Source organism: Chiloscyllium punctatum, chromosome 5 (assembly GCF_047496795.1).
Source record: "Chiloscyllium punctatum isolate Juve2018m chromosome 5, sChiPun1.3, whole genome shotgun sequence".
Taxonomy (NCBI): domain Eukaryota; kingdom Metazoa; phylum Chordata; class Chondrichthyes; order Orectolobiformes; family Hemiscylliidae; genus Chiloscyllium; species Chiloscyllium punctatum.
In genome coordinates, this window is record NC_092743.1 from 16,872,413 (window position 1) to 16,888,376 (window position 15,964).

Sequence of the window (15,964 nt, forward strand, 5' to 3'; positions counted from 1 at the left end):
TAACCCACCAATAACATTCCCAAATCCACATAATTATTACACTAATTCACAAACTTCACACTGCTCACACTTAACAATATCCTAAGATCTCATTACATTAGCAGACCTTAAACCACACATCAGTTTAAATTTTGTAAAAGTGACATGTATGAAAACATGAATTCGGAGAAGGATTAGGCTTCTTGGCCATTTGAGTCTGCTTTTTCAATTAATAAGATCATGGCTGATTTGATTACAAGCCTACTGCATAGAAACTTTTACTATCTGTTTTTATATATTAAACTTCTTTTCACATTTTATTTTTCCTTCCTTTTTAATCTTTTATGTGGAGGTGCCGGTGTTGGACTAGGGTGGACAAAGTTGAATTGAAGTGAACTGAATTTATTGTCATGTAGGTAAAAACAATGACTGCAGATGCTGAAAACCAAATACTGGATTAGTGGTGCTGGAAGAGCACAGCAGTTCAGGCAGCATCCAACGAGCAGTGAAATCGACGTTTCGGGCAAAAGCCCTTCATCAGGAATATGAAGGGCTTTTGCCCGAAACGTCGATTTCGCTGCTCGTTGGATGCTGCCTGAACTGCTGTGCTCTTCCAGCACCACTAATCCAGTTATTGTCATGTATACCAAGGCACAATAAAAAGCTTTGTCTTGTGAGCAATACAGGCAAATCACATAGTTAAATACCTAGATAAGTAAATAATAGGTAAACAGCGGCAAAAACAAAAACAATCACATGACACCAAGTTATAGTCCAGCAGGTTTATTCGGAAGTACAAGCGCATCAGTGTATGACATTATGATCTTTTGCTGTAAGTTCTGCATCCTGTGATCCTACTCCACTAGCTACCTGATGAAGGAGCAACGCTCCAAAAGCTTGTACTTCCAAATAAACCTATTGGACTATAACCTGGCATCGTGTGATTTTTAACTTCAGTCTTTTAGTCGTTCTTTGCCTTTGTTTAGATTTTATTCAAACTTCTGACCACCCATCCTCGCACAGTTGCATGTGTTTCCTGTAATTTTGATAACATAGTTTACTCTTTTAACTTAATCTGTTTGAAATGTCCTTGGAATTTTAATTTCAAGTTAGAATGTCCCTTTCTGTGTATTCTGAAATATCCCTTAAAATATCTACCATTGCATCTCTGTTGATCTATCCATTTATCCAATTAACCAGATCATTTTAGCTAGGTATTCTTTTATGCCCTCATAATTTCCTTTATTTATATGTATAACATTAGTCTTGGACCCACTCCCTCAACCAAGTAAAATTCAATACTATTATGATTGCTACCACTTTGGGGCCACTTTCATTACAAAGCTATCAGTTAATCATACCTTGTAATACAATATCAGGCCTAGTATAGGGTCAGCTTTGCTCAGCTTCAGAATGTAGGAGCAAATTACTGCACATGTTGGAATATGTGCTGAAAGCAAAAAATGCTGGAGATCTCAATGGGTCGGGCAGCATCCATGGAGAGAGAGCAAGCTAACGGTTCAAGTCTAGGTGACCTTTTATCTAAACTTGAAATATTAGCTTGCTTTCTGTCCATGGATGCTGCCTGACCCACTGTGATCTCTAGCATTCTTTGTTTTCAGTACAGCTCTAGAATGTCCTGCTCTAAGGAACTGTCCCAAATACATTTTTGAAGTCCTCATCTAGGCTACCTTTTACTGATCTGATTTTTCTAGTCCATAAGTAAATTAAAGTTCTGCTTTCTGATAAGCACCTATTATTTGCTCCTCTGTACTCCATTCTACCATGTATTTAATAATATAGGGCCTGTGTGCACCATCCTCCCAAGTGACTTCTTGCAGAGAAAAATAGAAAATAAGTGCAGAAAGGGCATTCAGCCCTTCGAATCTGCTCTGCCATTCAGTATGAGCATAGCCAATCCTCCAACTCAGCACCTTGTTCCACTTTCTCTCCATACCCTTTGGTCCCCTTTAGCCCTGAGAAATGGATCTAATATAGATGCATAAAACATTCAAAGTTTTTGTCTCTGCCACATTGTGTGGCCGGGAATTCCACAGGCTCACCACTTTCTGGGGAAAAAAATTGTCCCTCATCTTCTTTTTAAATGGGCCATCCTGTGTCGTAAACTGTGGTTGTTGGATCCGGATTCCCCAGTTACTGGGAACATCATCTTGTGGCTACCCTATCTAGTCCTCTTAGGATTATATAAGTTTCTCCGAGAGAGTCTCCATCATCACCATTAACCAGTACATCATACATTAGTCTTAACTATTCCAGGAATCAGTCTGGTAAACTTTCATTTTATTCCTTCTGTAGCTAGAACATCTTTCCACTGATAAGGAGACACAATATTTCAGGTGTGGTTTCATCAAGGCCCTGTACAATTTTAGCAAGATATTCCCACTCCAGTACTCAAATCTTTGCTATGAAGACCAACGTACCATTTGTTGCCTTTACTACCTCCTGCATCTGCATGCTAACTTTCAATGACTGGTGTATGGGGATACCCAGGTCTCATTGCACATTCTCCTCTCTCAATTCATAGCCATTCAGATAAGAATCTGTCTTCCTATTTTTCAAACCAAAATGGATAACCTCACATTTATCCACATTACACTGCATCTGCTATGCGTTTGTCCACCCATTCAGCTTGTCCAAATCACCTGAAGCATCTCTGCATCCTCATCGCATCTCAGATCTTGATCAGATGGGCCAATGGGCTGAGAAGTGGCAGATGGAGTTTAATTTAGATAAATGTGAGGTGCTGCATTTTGGAAAAGCAAATCTTAGAGGACTTATACTCTTAATGGTAAGGTCCAAGAGAGTGTTACGGAACAAAGAGACCTTGGAGTGCAGATTCATAGCTCCCTTGAAGGCGGAGTCACAGGTAGATAGGATAATGAAGAAGGCATTTGGTATGCTTTACTTTATTAATCAGAGTATTGAGTACAGGAGTTGGGAGGTCATGTTGCTGTTGTACAGGACATTGGTTAGGCCACTGTTGGAATATTGTGTGCAGTTCTGATCTCCTTCCTATCGAAAAGATGTTGTGAAACTTGAAAGGGTTCATAAAAGATTTAAAAGAATGTTGCCAGTGTTGGAGGATTTGAGCTATAGAGAGAGGTTGAACAAGCTAGGGCTGTTTTACCTGGAGTGTCGGAGGCTGAGTGGTGACCTTATAGAGGTTTATAAAATCATGAGGGGCATAGATAAGATAACTAGACAAAGTCTTTTCCCTGGCATGGAGGAGTCCAGAACTAGACGGCATGGGTTTAGGGTGAGAGGAGAAAGATATAAAAGAGACCTAAAGAGCAACTCATTCATTCAGAGGGTGGTTCATATATGGAATGAGCTGCCAGAGGAAGTGGTGGAAGCTAGTACAATTGCAACATTTAAAAGGCATCTGGATGGATATATGAATAGGAAGGATTTGGAAGGATATGGGCCAGGTGGTGGCAGGTGAGACTAGATTGGGTTGGGATATCGGGTTGGCATGAACGAGTTGGACAGAAGGGTCTTTACTGTGTTGTACATCTCTATGACTCACCCTTCCAACTAGCTTTGTCATTTGCATATTTGAAGATTTCATTTAAAGATGTCACAGTTGGAGAAATCACATTGGTGTATAACAGAAAGCATTCTGAAAAGCCAAATAAACCATGTCCAATGGCTCACCCTCATCAACTCTACTAGTTGCATCCTTGAAGAATTCCAGTAGATTTGTCAAATAGGTTTTACCTTTTATTCATCTATTTTGGCTCCGTACAATCCTAGCACTGTTTTCCATGTGCTCAGCTATTATAAGTTTTATAATAAATTCTTGCATTTTCCCAACTACCAATGCCAGGCTGACTGGTCTATATTTACCAGTTTTGTCACTATCTCCCTTTTCAAGTAGGTAGGTTATATTAGCTACATTCCAGTATGAATTGTTAGAGTCTAAAGTCTTGGAAGCTGACCACCAATGCATCCACTGTTTCTAGGGCCACTTCTTTAAATATTCTGGGATGTAGGTTATCAGGACCTGGGACGTATTGTCCTTCAATTCCATCAATTTCAGAACACCATTTCCCTACTAATATTGATTTCCTTCAGTTCCTCCCTCTCACCAAACCCTAACATTTCTGAAGTATTATTTATATCCTCACTTTTTGCACAAAGAACCAAATTATGTATTTAGTTGGTCAGCCATTTCTTTGTTCCCCATTTTAAATTTCTGTTTCTGATTTTAAGGGACTTCTATTTGTCTTCACCAATCTTTCTCTTCACATATCTATAGAAATTTCTATAATCAGTTTTTATGTTCATTGCAAGTTTGCTCTCATACTCCTTTTTCCTTCCTTCCTTTTATCCTCCTTTGCTAAAACTTATCTGCTACAACTCCTCGGGTCTGGTATCTTTTGCTGGCCAATTGGTATACCTCTTCCTTGGACCTCACATTATCTTTAATTTATAAACCATGGTTTGGCTACTTTTTTTTGTTTTACTAAGTGCCAGATAGCAATGAACGATTGTTGCAGTTCCCTGTGCGCTGTTTAAGTGTTTGCCATTGTCTGTTGATCACCATTCCGAAAGGACTGTAAGACCACATGTAAAAGGAAAAGGAGAATGTTGTTTGGTCCCTTGAGCCTGTTCTGTCATTCACTAGGATCTTGGCTAATCTGACATTTCCCATGTCCATTTTGCTGTAGTTTCCCTGTAACTCTTGATTCCCCTTCTGATCAAGAGTATGTCTCTCTCAGGCTAAATATTCATCAAGGACTCTGCCCTCACAGCTCTCTGTGATAAAGAGCTCCAAAGACTTCCAACCCTCTGTAAGAAGAAATTCCTCCTCATCTCATTGGAATTCCTTTATTCTGAGACTATTCCATCTGGCCCTAGACTCTCCCATAAGGGAAAATATCCTCTTAGCATTTCCCCCCATCAAGCCCATTAAGAATGCTAGATGTTTCAATGAGATCACCTCTCATTCTTCTGAACTCCAGAGAGTAGATTCCCAACTTATTTAGCATTTGCTGACAAAGCAGTCCTTTCAAACTGGGAGTCATCCTAGTAAATCATCTATGAACTGCCTCCAATGAAATGTTATCTTTCTATTATGACACGGAAGGTCCGAACCCCTCTGTTTATTAAACCAAATACCCAGAAAAGCTCAACTCACCTTGTAATCCATTTAAAATGTGTGAGTGACAAGAGCTCCTAATTTCCACTATTTAAGTTTTAAAAATTCAATTTATTTTTCTAACTTCAATAGTGAACATTAACCAAAAAACTATTCACAAGTCCAAGCTCCCCTTTCTCTATTACTTACTATCTGACTCCAACTCTGCAAAAATATGATAGTCCAAAAAGACAATTATTAAAATTACATTAATTCAGTCTGAAAACCAGAGTCTCTGTCTTCTTCTGTGATCTCCCTGAGTCATCTTCTTTTCATTTTACTGTATGTTTCACATGAAAACTGCCTTTAATGTAGAGTGTTTTCTAATTTATTTGACAGCAAGATGTTAGATTGGCAGTTAGTTCTCTGGTTCTAAAGCTGTTGCTCTCTGACCAATTTTCAAAATGTCCGCGTTCTTATACCACCCAACATCAGATTGTCTCATTGGTTTGATGTTGGCAAAACAATAAATTTAAACTCGATTGGGTTTTAGTATCCTTGGGCATAAGTTAAACTGGTTAAATTCGAATTGTTGTGAAAACATCAACCAAAATGCAGGTATTCATTTCTCAGCCAAACATTACATACAGCAGTCCCCCTGTACCTGCAGGAGATACATTCCAAAACCTACTGTGAAAGCCTAAAACCGCAGATAGTGCAAACCCATTCATTTAAATGGAAAATGTACATTCCCAGCAGCCTTCTGGTCCCTGGTTCTGGAACATTCCCTTTTATATGTTTGGGCTATGGTAAACCGCAGGTAGCTGAAACCACTGTAACTGGACCCGTGGATACAGAGGTTGCCCTGTGTTTTCAATGTTCCAGTGCATACTGGGACTGCTATCCAGTCATATACACAGGTGCTTGAAATCTTTCAGTTCAAAAAGCATTCACCCTTTCTTAAAGGTACAGTACATGCCTTCAACTTCATAATATTACCTCAACGGGACAAAAACTGCTCTAGAAGTGGTCTAACCAGCACCTTGTATAGTTAGTGTGACTTCCCCTACTGTTATACTCCAACCCCTTGAAATAAGGTCCAACATTCTAATCGCCTTCCTGATTGCTTGCTTTAAGTAACATTCCCAAATCTAACATAGATAATTCACGCTTCATACCATCATAGTTTCCTCTATTTAGAATTAGGATCTAGTCTCAGAATCACTCTCCATCATGATGCAGAATTCTATCATGTTATGTTCACTCATCCCCAATGGATTTCACACAACTTGATTGCCAATTATCCCTTTCTCATTACAATACCAAGTCTAGGATGGTCTCTTCTCTCATTGGTTCCTCAACGTGTTAGTCCAAAGAATCATCCTGTATAGTTCATAAATTCCTCCTATACAGAATTGATGCTAATTTGATTTATCCAATCTATATGCAGATTTGTCAAAATTAAAGATTTTGTTTTATTTTATGAATCTCTAATTTCCTGTTTAGTGCTATTACTAACATCACCCTTATAGTTTGGGGTTTTTGTACAGTCCCCATTAATAATTTTTGCCCTTGTAGTTTCTCAGCTCTAACCCATAGAGCTTTTATGTAATTGGACCCAATATCCTCCCTCATTATTGCATTAATTTCTTCTTTAACCAGCAACTTCACTGCCCTGATCTTGTTGTCTGCTGTTCCTAAATATTGAATCCCCTGGATATTCAGTTCCTATCCCCAGTCACCCTGCAGCCATGTATCTGTAATCCTGACTATCCCATACCCGTTTTCTGCACAAAACCATAAGACTTGCCTTTTTTAACATTACTTACCCATTCCCATAATTTTCCATTGTGTCCCTTTGGTTTTAGCCCTTGATTTGTCTGCTTACCACTTTTCTTATTCCCCTTCTATTCTATCTACTTAAATTTCAAAATTTAAAGATTTTTAAACACACAGGTAAAAGTTAAATCCATTATTCTCAAAACTGCCCTTCATAAATTGAAAAGAAACAAAATAGCTTTTGTATAACACTCTAAACACATCTCAACCACAAATCCCAAAGTACTACTTGCACAATACTCATGGCAGAGTCCCTGTATCTAACACCTGGGTCAGTTTAAGTTATTTGTGACTTCAGTCTTTAGATGGGAACTGCAGATATCTTCTTCCTGAAGCTTTGACACACCTACTTAAATATATTCAGCTTAAATAATTTCTTTAGAGTTTTATCACCAAATCCTCACTCTAAGGTAACCTAGTTCGCAAACCCACTAGTTACTAACTTGAAAACCAGAACTCAAACTTCCAAACATTATCCATAATGATAGAGTAGTCCAGCACATCACAGCAAAATAGAAGGCTGAAGTATTTACAGTCCCTTTACCCAGATGTGGTATGTGGATGATCTATATTAGCCACTCCCCAATGAACTGAGCATCAGAGGGACCAATCTTCAGATTTATTTCACTCCCGTGATATCAAGAGACGGTGAAGGCATTAGATATTGCAAAGGCTGTTGAACTTGACAAAATTCTGATAATAGCACTGAAGGCTTTTGCCCCAGAGCTAGATGCTCACCTCTCAATTAGTTCTAGTATATTTGTTGTGGAATGAGACCTTCCATCACTTCAATGGCAATTGAGCATAGACTAACTGTTAGTAATGGTTTGCCATGGATTTGTCCTGTCTTTTGTGCATCCTAGTCTATGCTGAATACCATTAAAGTGATGGAAGGTCTCATCGACAGTGCTATTAAACAGCACTTTCTCAGCAATGATCTATTCACTGATGCCCAGTTTGGGTTCTGCCAGAGCCAATTTGCTCCTGACTCTATTGTAGCCTTGGTCCAAACAAAAGAGCTGAACCTCAGAGTTGAGGTAAGAATGACTGCAATTGACATAAAGCAGCTTTTGACCAATTGTGGAAGCAAGGACCCTTGACAAAATGTGAGTCTGTCAAAAATCAAATGGAAACTTTTTACTGATGGGGTCATACTTAGCGCAAAGGGAGATGATTGTGATTACTAGAGGCTAGTTCCAGTTTCTTAAGATAGTGCCCAGATGTGACAGTACTATGGCTTTAAGAAAATTTTGTCCATTTTCTTTTGAAGAAAGGTTTTAAGACAAAGGTGCTGAGCTTTCTACTTGAAATAATAAAAAAAAGATTGTGAGGTCTTGGGTTTGTTAAAACGTTTGAACAATAGAGGCAGCCTGAATTGGTGGGGTCAAGCTGCCCTCAGAGTCTGGAGCTTTAGATGTACTGGAGAATTTCCTGTGCAACAATCTATTTTACTGAATTTGCCTTTACCAACGATGTGTTTATGGGATTTTACTATATTGGAACGATTTCTGTTTCACAGTGTAATAATATTTGATTCTGTTAAATTTTTTAATAGAGTTAAGGTATTCAAATTTCTAACTTTTTATTATATTTTTAACTATAGTGTATGAATGAAGTGTGTTTTGCTTCAAGATGGGTCGTTTGATCAATGGGTTATTGCAGTCAGAATGCAACGACTGGCACTTGCCTTTAAAATTAAAAAAGGTTGGGGTCTCTGCTATCTCAACGTATTTTGAGGTGGTTTAGTCTGGCCCATACTTCTGGAGAACCATCTTTAACTGCTTATCAATTACATTCCTTTCATTATAAGGGCAGAACCAGTGATGTTTGCTGAGGATAGTACTATCTTCATTCAGTGATATTCATGAATCTACAAGTACTGAAGCAGCCTGTACTAATTTGTTGTAAAACTGAACAGTACTGAGGCTTGGGCTACAAAGTGGAAAGTATCTTTCATACCGCACAATTACCAGGAAATAAGACAGCATTAAAAAATCTTCCTTGATATTCATTAAAAGATCCTTCCTGATCATCAAGCTGGAGGTTACCATTGACTCAAACTGAATTGGACCAACTATACAAATAGTATTCTGGATTAGTGGTGCTGGAAGAGCACAGCAGTTCAGGCAGCATCCAAGTAGCTTCGAAATCGGATTTCGAAGCTACTTGGATGCTGCCTGAACTGCTGTGCTCTTCCAGCACCACTAATCCAGAATCTGGTTTCCAGCATCTGCAGTCATTGTTTTTACCTCCTGTACAAATAGTATGGCTAACAGCTTAACTCTGAGGGTAGAAATTCTGTTGTGAGTAGCCCATCTCATAACTCTCCAAAGTCTATCCACCATGTCTAAGGCATAGGTATAAGGGTGTAACTGGACAGGCCACCATTTATTTCCATTCCCTAATTTATCATAGGATTCATATGTAGGCCAGATCAAGTAAAGATGGCAGACTATAGTTTCATTGTGTTTTTCTTTTGTCTTCACCTCTCATTCCACATTTTAATTCAGATTTTGTCATCTGCCATGATGAGATTCAAACTCATAATTCTGGAATTCTAGACTGGGTTCTGAATTACTTATGACAGTATCACTGTGCCACTGTCTTCCCCCTATATCTGAGGTGTAATGCAATTCTGTTCATTTGTGTGGATGAGTGCAGTTTCAACAATACCTGAGAAACTTAATACAAAGCAACCTACTTGATTTACACCCCAGCTACCACTTTCAACATTCACACTATCTATCATCTAAGAATGGTGGCACCAAGATATGTTGCAGCAACTCATTACTTCTCTTTTACAAACATCATCCAAATCCACTACCTCTGCCATGTAGTAGGGCAAAGAGAATGGGAACACCATTCTGTCAAGTGTCCCTGCAAGCGAGGTGACATCTTGAAATGACATCTCTGTTCCTTCACAGTTGCTCGGCCAAAATCGTGGATCTCCCTTTTCAACTAGATGTACCTACACAAAGTAGAATGCAGTAGTTCAGGAAGCATGTCATTACCTTCCTGAGGGCTTTTAGGAATGTGCAACAATGCTGGCTTACTCAACAATACCCATATCCCATGGATGGCTGTTACAAAATGTGCCTACAGTCTGTGAATAAAGTCAGTGTAGATCTAATGCCTCCAGTGTTAAAACATTAAGGAGTGATGTGGTTTAAGAACTGGTGGGGGCACATTGGGGGGGCGGTGGGGAGTCACACTTGGACAGGAATGGGGGGGCAGACAGGGGTAGGGGTGGGGGCAGACTGTGGCGGGGTTGGATGGGGATGGGTGGGTTTGAATGGGGGGGACAGATGGGGGCGAGGATGGGGTGGGGGCAGATGGGGGAGCTGGGGCTCATGCACAGTGTGCATCTGCCTAATCCCCTGAATGGGAGAAGCAGACTTAGCAAGTTCTTGCTGTGCCAATCCCATTGAACTGATGGCGGGCAAGTGGGGGGGGGGGGGGGGGGGAGCAGGAGGCTTCAACAATGCTGCAGGTCCTAACACACAAGTGTGATTCTGCTCAGAAACAAACCCTGAGACAGAGAGAGGGAGCAAGGCAAGCAGAGCAAGGAGAAAGGAAACTTCAGAAAACTCTGAGCTCCAGAGGAGAGGCATTGAATCAATTAACAGAATAATCAATTATCTGAACAAAATAGTGCCCACCCATCTCTTTTGTATAATCGAGGTTCCTCTGTATTTTACTAGCAATGTTGTCAAATCTGTCAGTTATACAACTAATTTTAAAAAAATTTGGGGCTGGGCAGACCAATTGGCTGAGGCAGTAGTTTCAGTCATACACTTTTGCTTCTGTTCCAAATCGAGCATTGGGAAAGCAAGCAAATTTTATTTTTGATAACTGTTTAGGATCTGTGTAAGTTCAGTTTTGGCAGTTTGAATCCAGTTCTCACTTGACTGGTATCCACATTGGAACATTTCATTAATTCAGTGCAGCCAATTAACTAAGAAAAAAAAAATGAGAGTACATAAGAGAATATTTTGGTGATTGCTGATAAATGAATATTTAATGTTATGAAATATTTGCTAATCAAGGAACTCTGAATGAAAATGACCAAATGAGATATCACATTGAAATTCTGTATCTTAATTTAAAAATCTACGTTGATCAGTTATCCAGACTCAATCAGTGATTTAGCCAATGTTTTTCTGAGATTAATGTGGAAGCCATGCTATTGGGACTGTAGAAATAATAAGTGTCATTAGAAACTGATTTTTACTCTTTAATTCTGTCATGGATTTTCTAATGAGTAAATTCAGTGCACAGGAACAAGTCAGCATTTTGGAGATCAAGGCATCTGGTACAGGGTGATTTAGCCAGGCTAGTTCCTGATTGTCGGAAGTGAGGATTGCAGATGCTGGAGATCAGAGTCAAAACGTGTGGTCCTGGAAAAGCACAGCCGGTCAGGCAGTGTCTGATGAAAGGTTATGCCTGAAATGTTGATTCTCTTATTCCTTGGATGCTGCCTGACCTGCCATGCTTTTCCAGTGCCACATTTTTCAACTATTTCCTCTTTGTGCAAAATGTAACTATCTGGCATTGTTTCTTGATCAGCTTAAAGTGTTTTTAATAATAAAAGGAGGAATAGTTTCCATGTTAATATTATGATAATTTGAAGAAAATCTGAAGTGTTTTCTTATCTGTTTAGGGTGGGATTTGGTAATCTACACCAATTTGATGTGAATATTGGAGCTCTTAAAGGTTCAGAGATTTTTAGTTTTTATATTCAGTTTTAAAGTTCTTTATTAATACTGTGTTCTGTTATTTATTCTAGTCAGCTGTTAATTGAAAATATTTTTCATTACTTAGTAGATACTTTTTCTTCATAGAAGCATACAATGGCTAAACATTTTCTGTGCATTCACTAAGAGCCATCTGGAATTGGGAGCATTTATTTTCAGCACCATTACTGCAAACTCACTACAGCTGAGGTGGAATGATGTTTCATCCAAATTTTCTTGTCGGATGCCTTTTTGGTGCATTGTGCCCATGGGAATGTGTGGAGGCAATGGCCTTGTTGCTGTTATTGCAGGACTGTATTTTCAGAGACCGAGGTAATGTTCTGGGGACCTTGATTCAAATGTTGCCATGGCAGATGATGGAATTTGAATTTAATAAAAAGAATACCATCCGATTTCCACCCCATCTCACCACGCATCATTCCTGGAGCAACTCCTCTCTCATTGAATATTCCAGAGTTGATCAGCATCACTGGTACCAGCACCATATTTAAAAAAAAACTATTGTGAACCTGAATAAGCATTGTCAATCTAGAGCTGTCCTGCATGATAGATGTTAATTGTCCTGGATATGGCAGATATGGGAAATTAGCATTATGCTTTATGGGCATGTTTTGGAGCTCCTCCTGAATGTGGTACTGCACAGGTAGCACCTCCTCTACCCTCAGTTTCAGATTGAAGGCCATGACATCTATCATGCCAACCTGGTCAGAGGTTGCCACCCAGGTTAGAGCAGTCTCAGTCATCTGGAAGAATGTTGAGAATTGTCAGAAGAAGGTCAATGTCCTTATCCACTCTGCCAGTTTAAGTGCCACCATCTCCCTGATAACTCACGCTCACTATCCCTCTTAATGGGTCCAACTAACATCAAGGCTCATGCTCAAACACTTTTGCTGGAGCCCATTGAATCTGCAGTGGCCTATCTACACTAATATCACCTTCCAGTACTTGGCCCATAGTCTTAAATGCTCATCCACATACTTTTTAAATGTTGTGAAGTTTCTTATGTCTATTTCCCTCCCAGGTAGTGCATTCCAGATTCCTACCACCCTCCGATTAAAAAACAAATTTCCTCAAATCTTATTTAAACCTCCTGCCCTTCACCTTAAAATTATCCACCTTCATCACTGACCTTTCAACAAAGGGGACCAGCTGCATTCTCTCCACCCAGTCCATACATTCCTTATTGTATTGACTTCCATCAGATCCCCCTCACAGTCCTCTGCTCTAAATGAAATAACCAAGTTTTAGCAGCCTCTCTTCATACATGTCCAATTTTCCTTTGTCCAATTCATTTGTCCTGTTATTTTCTGAAATTACAACAAGATTGCTGCTGCATACATTTCCTCAAATGTTGGTAGGGCCTGTTCAAATTTAAACATTTCATTACAGGAGTTTAAATTATAATTCACATTTTCCCCATCAAAGTTTGCATTGGAACTTGCTGTCTCCTGTTTCAACAGCAGCATTTTTGACCTATATTCATGGTCCATCTCTTACTCATTTCTAATTTCTTCATTTTCTCCTCACGCTCAAGCTGCTTTAACTGTAATTCAATGTTACCTGATCCCAAATTGTCACTACCTGGAATATATTATCTCCTTTGAATTTCTACTAAACCAAGTGTTGTGCTGTTAGTTCAATTATGTCTCCTTCCTAGTTATGTCAGATTCCCTGCCAATTCAATCAACCTAAGTTTTGAAAATTAACTTAGATCTATCAGGGGCTGCAATGACAATTTCCAGTGCCATTGTTTTGTTTGCAGTACAGAACATAGCATTTTATGTAAGTTTACTTTTTTACTAATAGATCATTGACTCTGTTTCAAAGTAAATCCCAGATGAGTGTGACAATGCTGCTCCTTTAACAAGGTTTGCTGTCCTTGGCTTTCTTTTCCAGAGCGGTCGTAAAAGTAGCGATTCCAAAAGGTCTGGGTTTAACTACTTGAGAATACTTTCAAGTTTAAAAAAAAATTTTTACAGTGAAAGGAGAGTGGCCAGATCTCCCAGCTCACCTTTTCTCTGGTTGGGTTTGGCTTTGTTAGATTTTAACAAGCAGTCAGATTGAGGTTACTAGTCAAAGAAACAGTGACGTGGAAGAAGGAGTTCCATGCCGAATCTCTCTGTCATCTCTCTGACATCACTCCTGTAAGACCTGTGATTGATTTTACCTTTTGTGCTAAGGGGTGTTTCTGGGTATTGTTGCAGGAATTTGGAACAGTATCATTAAGTTGGAATAGTCTATTGAGTTTTTGGAGAAGTTAAGTTACTCCATGTTCTGTTCTCTTTTTCATTTGTATTTCATTTAGTAAACTTGCAAATAAATTCTGTTTTGTTTAAAACTAAGCTGCATCGTTCTTAGAATATCCACTTTGTACCTGCTTAAAAGAACAAGCAAAGTTAGGGTCCGAGCTGCTTTTGTGAAATGTTTTGAGGGGGTCTGGCTTTGTCTATAACAGACTGCGGGCTCTTTATGAGATTTGTTCTATAGTTCCAATTGGAATTAGGGGTCTCAAAGGCAGCAAGTGGCAGGTGTTAGTTTGATTTAATTAGATTCCTTACAGTTGGAAACAGGCGCTTCGGCCCAACAAATCCACACTGACCCTCCGAAGAGCAAATCACCCAGAACCATTCCCCCACATTTACCCCTGACTAATCCACCCAACACGATGGGCAATTTAGCATGGCCAATTCACCTAACCTGCACATCTTTGGACTGTGGGAGGAAACTGGAGCACCCGGAGGAAACCCACGCAGACACGGGGAAAATGTGCAAACTCCACACAGACAGTTGCCTGAGGCAGGAATTAAACCTGGGTCCCTGGTGCTGTGAGGCAGCAGTGCTAACCACTGAGCCACTGTGCCGCCCTGTGTCTTTTGTTCTGGGTGTTGATTTTGGTTGGTTGGGATGGCAATGGCTCCTTCAGTCATGAAGAGTTTTCTTGGGGTGGAAGGAGTGACTTTGGAGGTGTTGGAAGAGGTGAATAAAGCCAAGCTGCTGGAAATAGCAGACAATTTGGAGTTGGAGCTGCCTCCTTCTGTAAGGAAAGGGGAGATAATTATAGCAATAGCCCAGCATTTAAGTATGCTGGAAATGCCATCAGAATCTTTAGTGATGGCTAAAATTAAATTGAAAATGTAGCAGCTAGATTTAGAAGCAAAAGACAAGGAAAGGACAACAGAAATGAAATAGTTTGAATTGCAATTAAAAGCATAGAGAGGAGAGAGAGAAGAGGAGAGAGGGGAATGAAAGAAAGAGAGGGAGTTTGAACTTCAGAAATCGGCACTTAGACAGGAAAGTCAGCTTAAAACTATGGAGATGAAGACTGAAGGTAAGCTTAGTGAGGAAAAGTGTGAGAATGAGCAAACCGATGGTAGTCAAAGACCTGGTGAGTAACTGTTTAAATATATTCAAGCAATGCTTAAATTTGATGAGAAGGATGTGGAAGCCTTTTTCATCTCATTTGAAAAGATGGCTAAACAAATGCGGTGGCCAGTGACCATGTAGGTTTAGTTGATTCAAACAAAACTTGTAGTTAGAGCTACTGAGGTATTTGCATCACCATCAGAGGAGGTATCTGGGGTGTATGAGGAGGTGAAGAAAGTCAGCTTGTGCCAGAAGCTTACAGACAGTAATCTATGGAGGGAGTCTGGTCAAACCTACACTGAGTTTGAAAGGATCAAACAAAGTAATTTTGAATGGTGGATAAGGGCACTAAATATAGAGCAAACCAATAATGCTCTTAGAGAGATGGTTATTTTGGAGAAATTCAAAAATTCACTTCCTGAAATAGTGAGAACTCATGGAAGTGCAGAGAGTGAAAATGGCAAGTTTAACAGCTGAAATGACTTCCAAAATTAATTTTAATCCATGAGTGATAGAAATTAGGGGAAAAAATAAATCCTCATGTGGAAAGGGAAAGGTAGGTCTCAGTGAAGATCATAAGGATGAATTACCACAGGGAAACAAAAGGAAACTTTTGAAGGGGAAAGAGAAGTTAAAAAGCTCTGGTGTTTTCACTGCAGTAATGTAGGCCACATGAAATCGTATTGTCGGTGAGTTAAAAAAAGCACTGGGAAGCCAGATGTAGGAAAACAGGATAAACCAGTGATTTTTTTTGGAGTGGTAACAGAAAGCACAGTGGAGGTTAGACAACTGCACCAGAATGTACAACCTTGTCAGAGGTTGGTTAAGGAGGAAGTGCCAGATATTCTTAAACCATACACCTGTGAAGGTAAAGCTTACTCGCATAGGCCAGGAGCAGCAGGTAAAGAGGTTACAATATTAAGAGATA

The 15,964-nt window shown here is 39.5% G+C and overlaps 1 protein-coding gene across 4 annotated transcripts in view; it reads left to right on the forward strand.

Moving 5' to 3' along the window:
• piezo2b (piezo-type mechanosensitive ion channel component 2b) overlaps nucleotides 1–15,964 on the forward strand; it is a 762,691-nt gene that overhangs the window by 178,178 nt on the left and 568,549 nt on the right. The window lies entirely within an intron of this gene.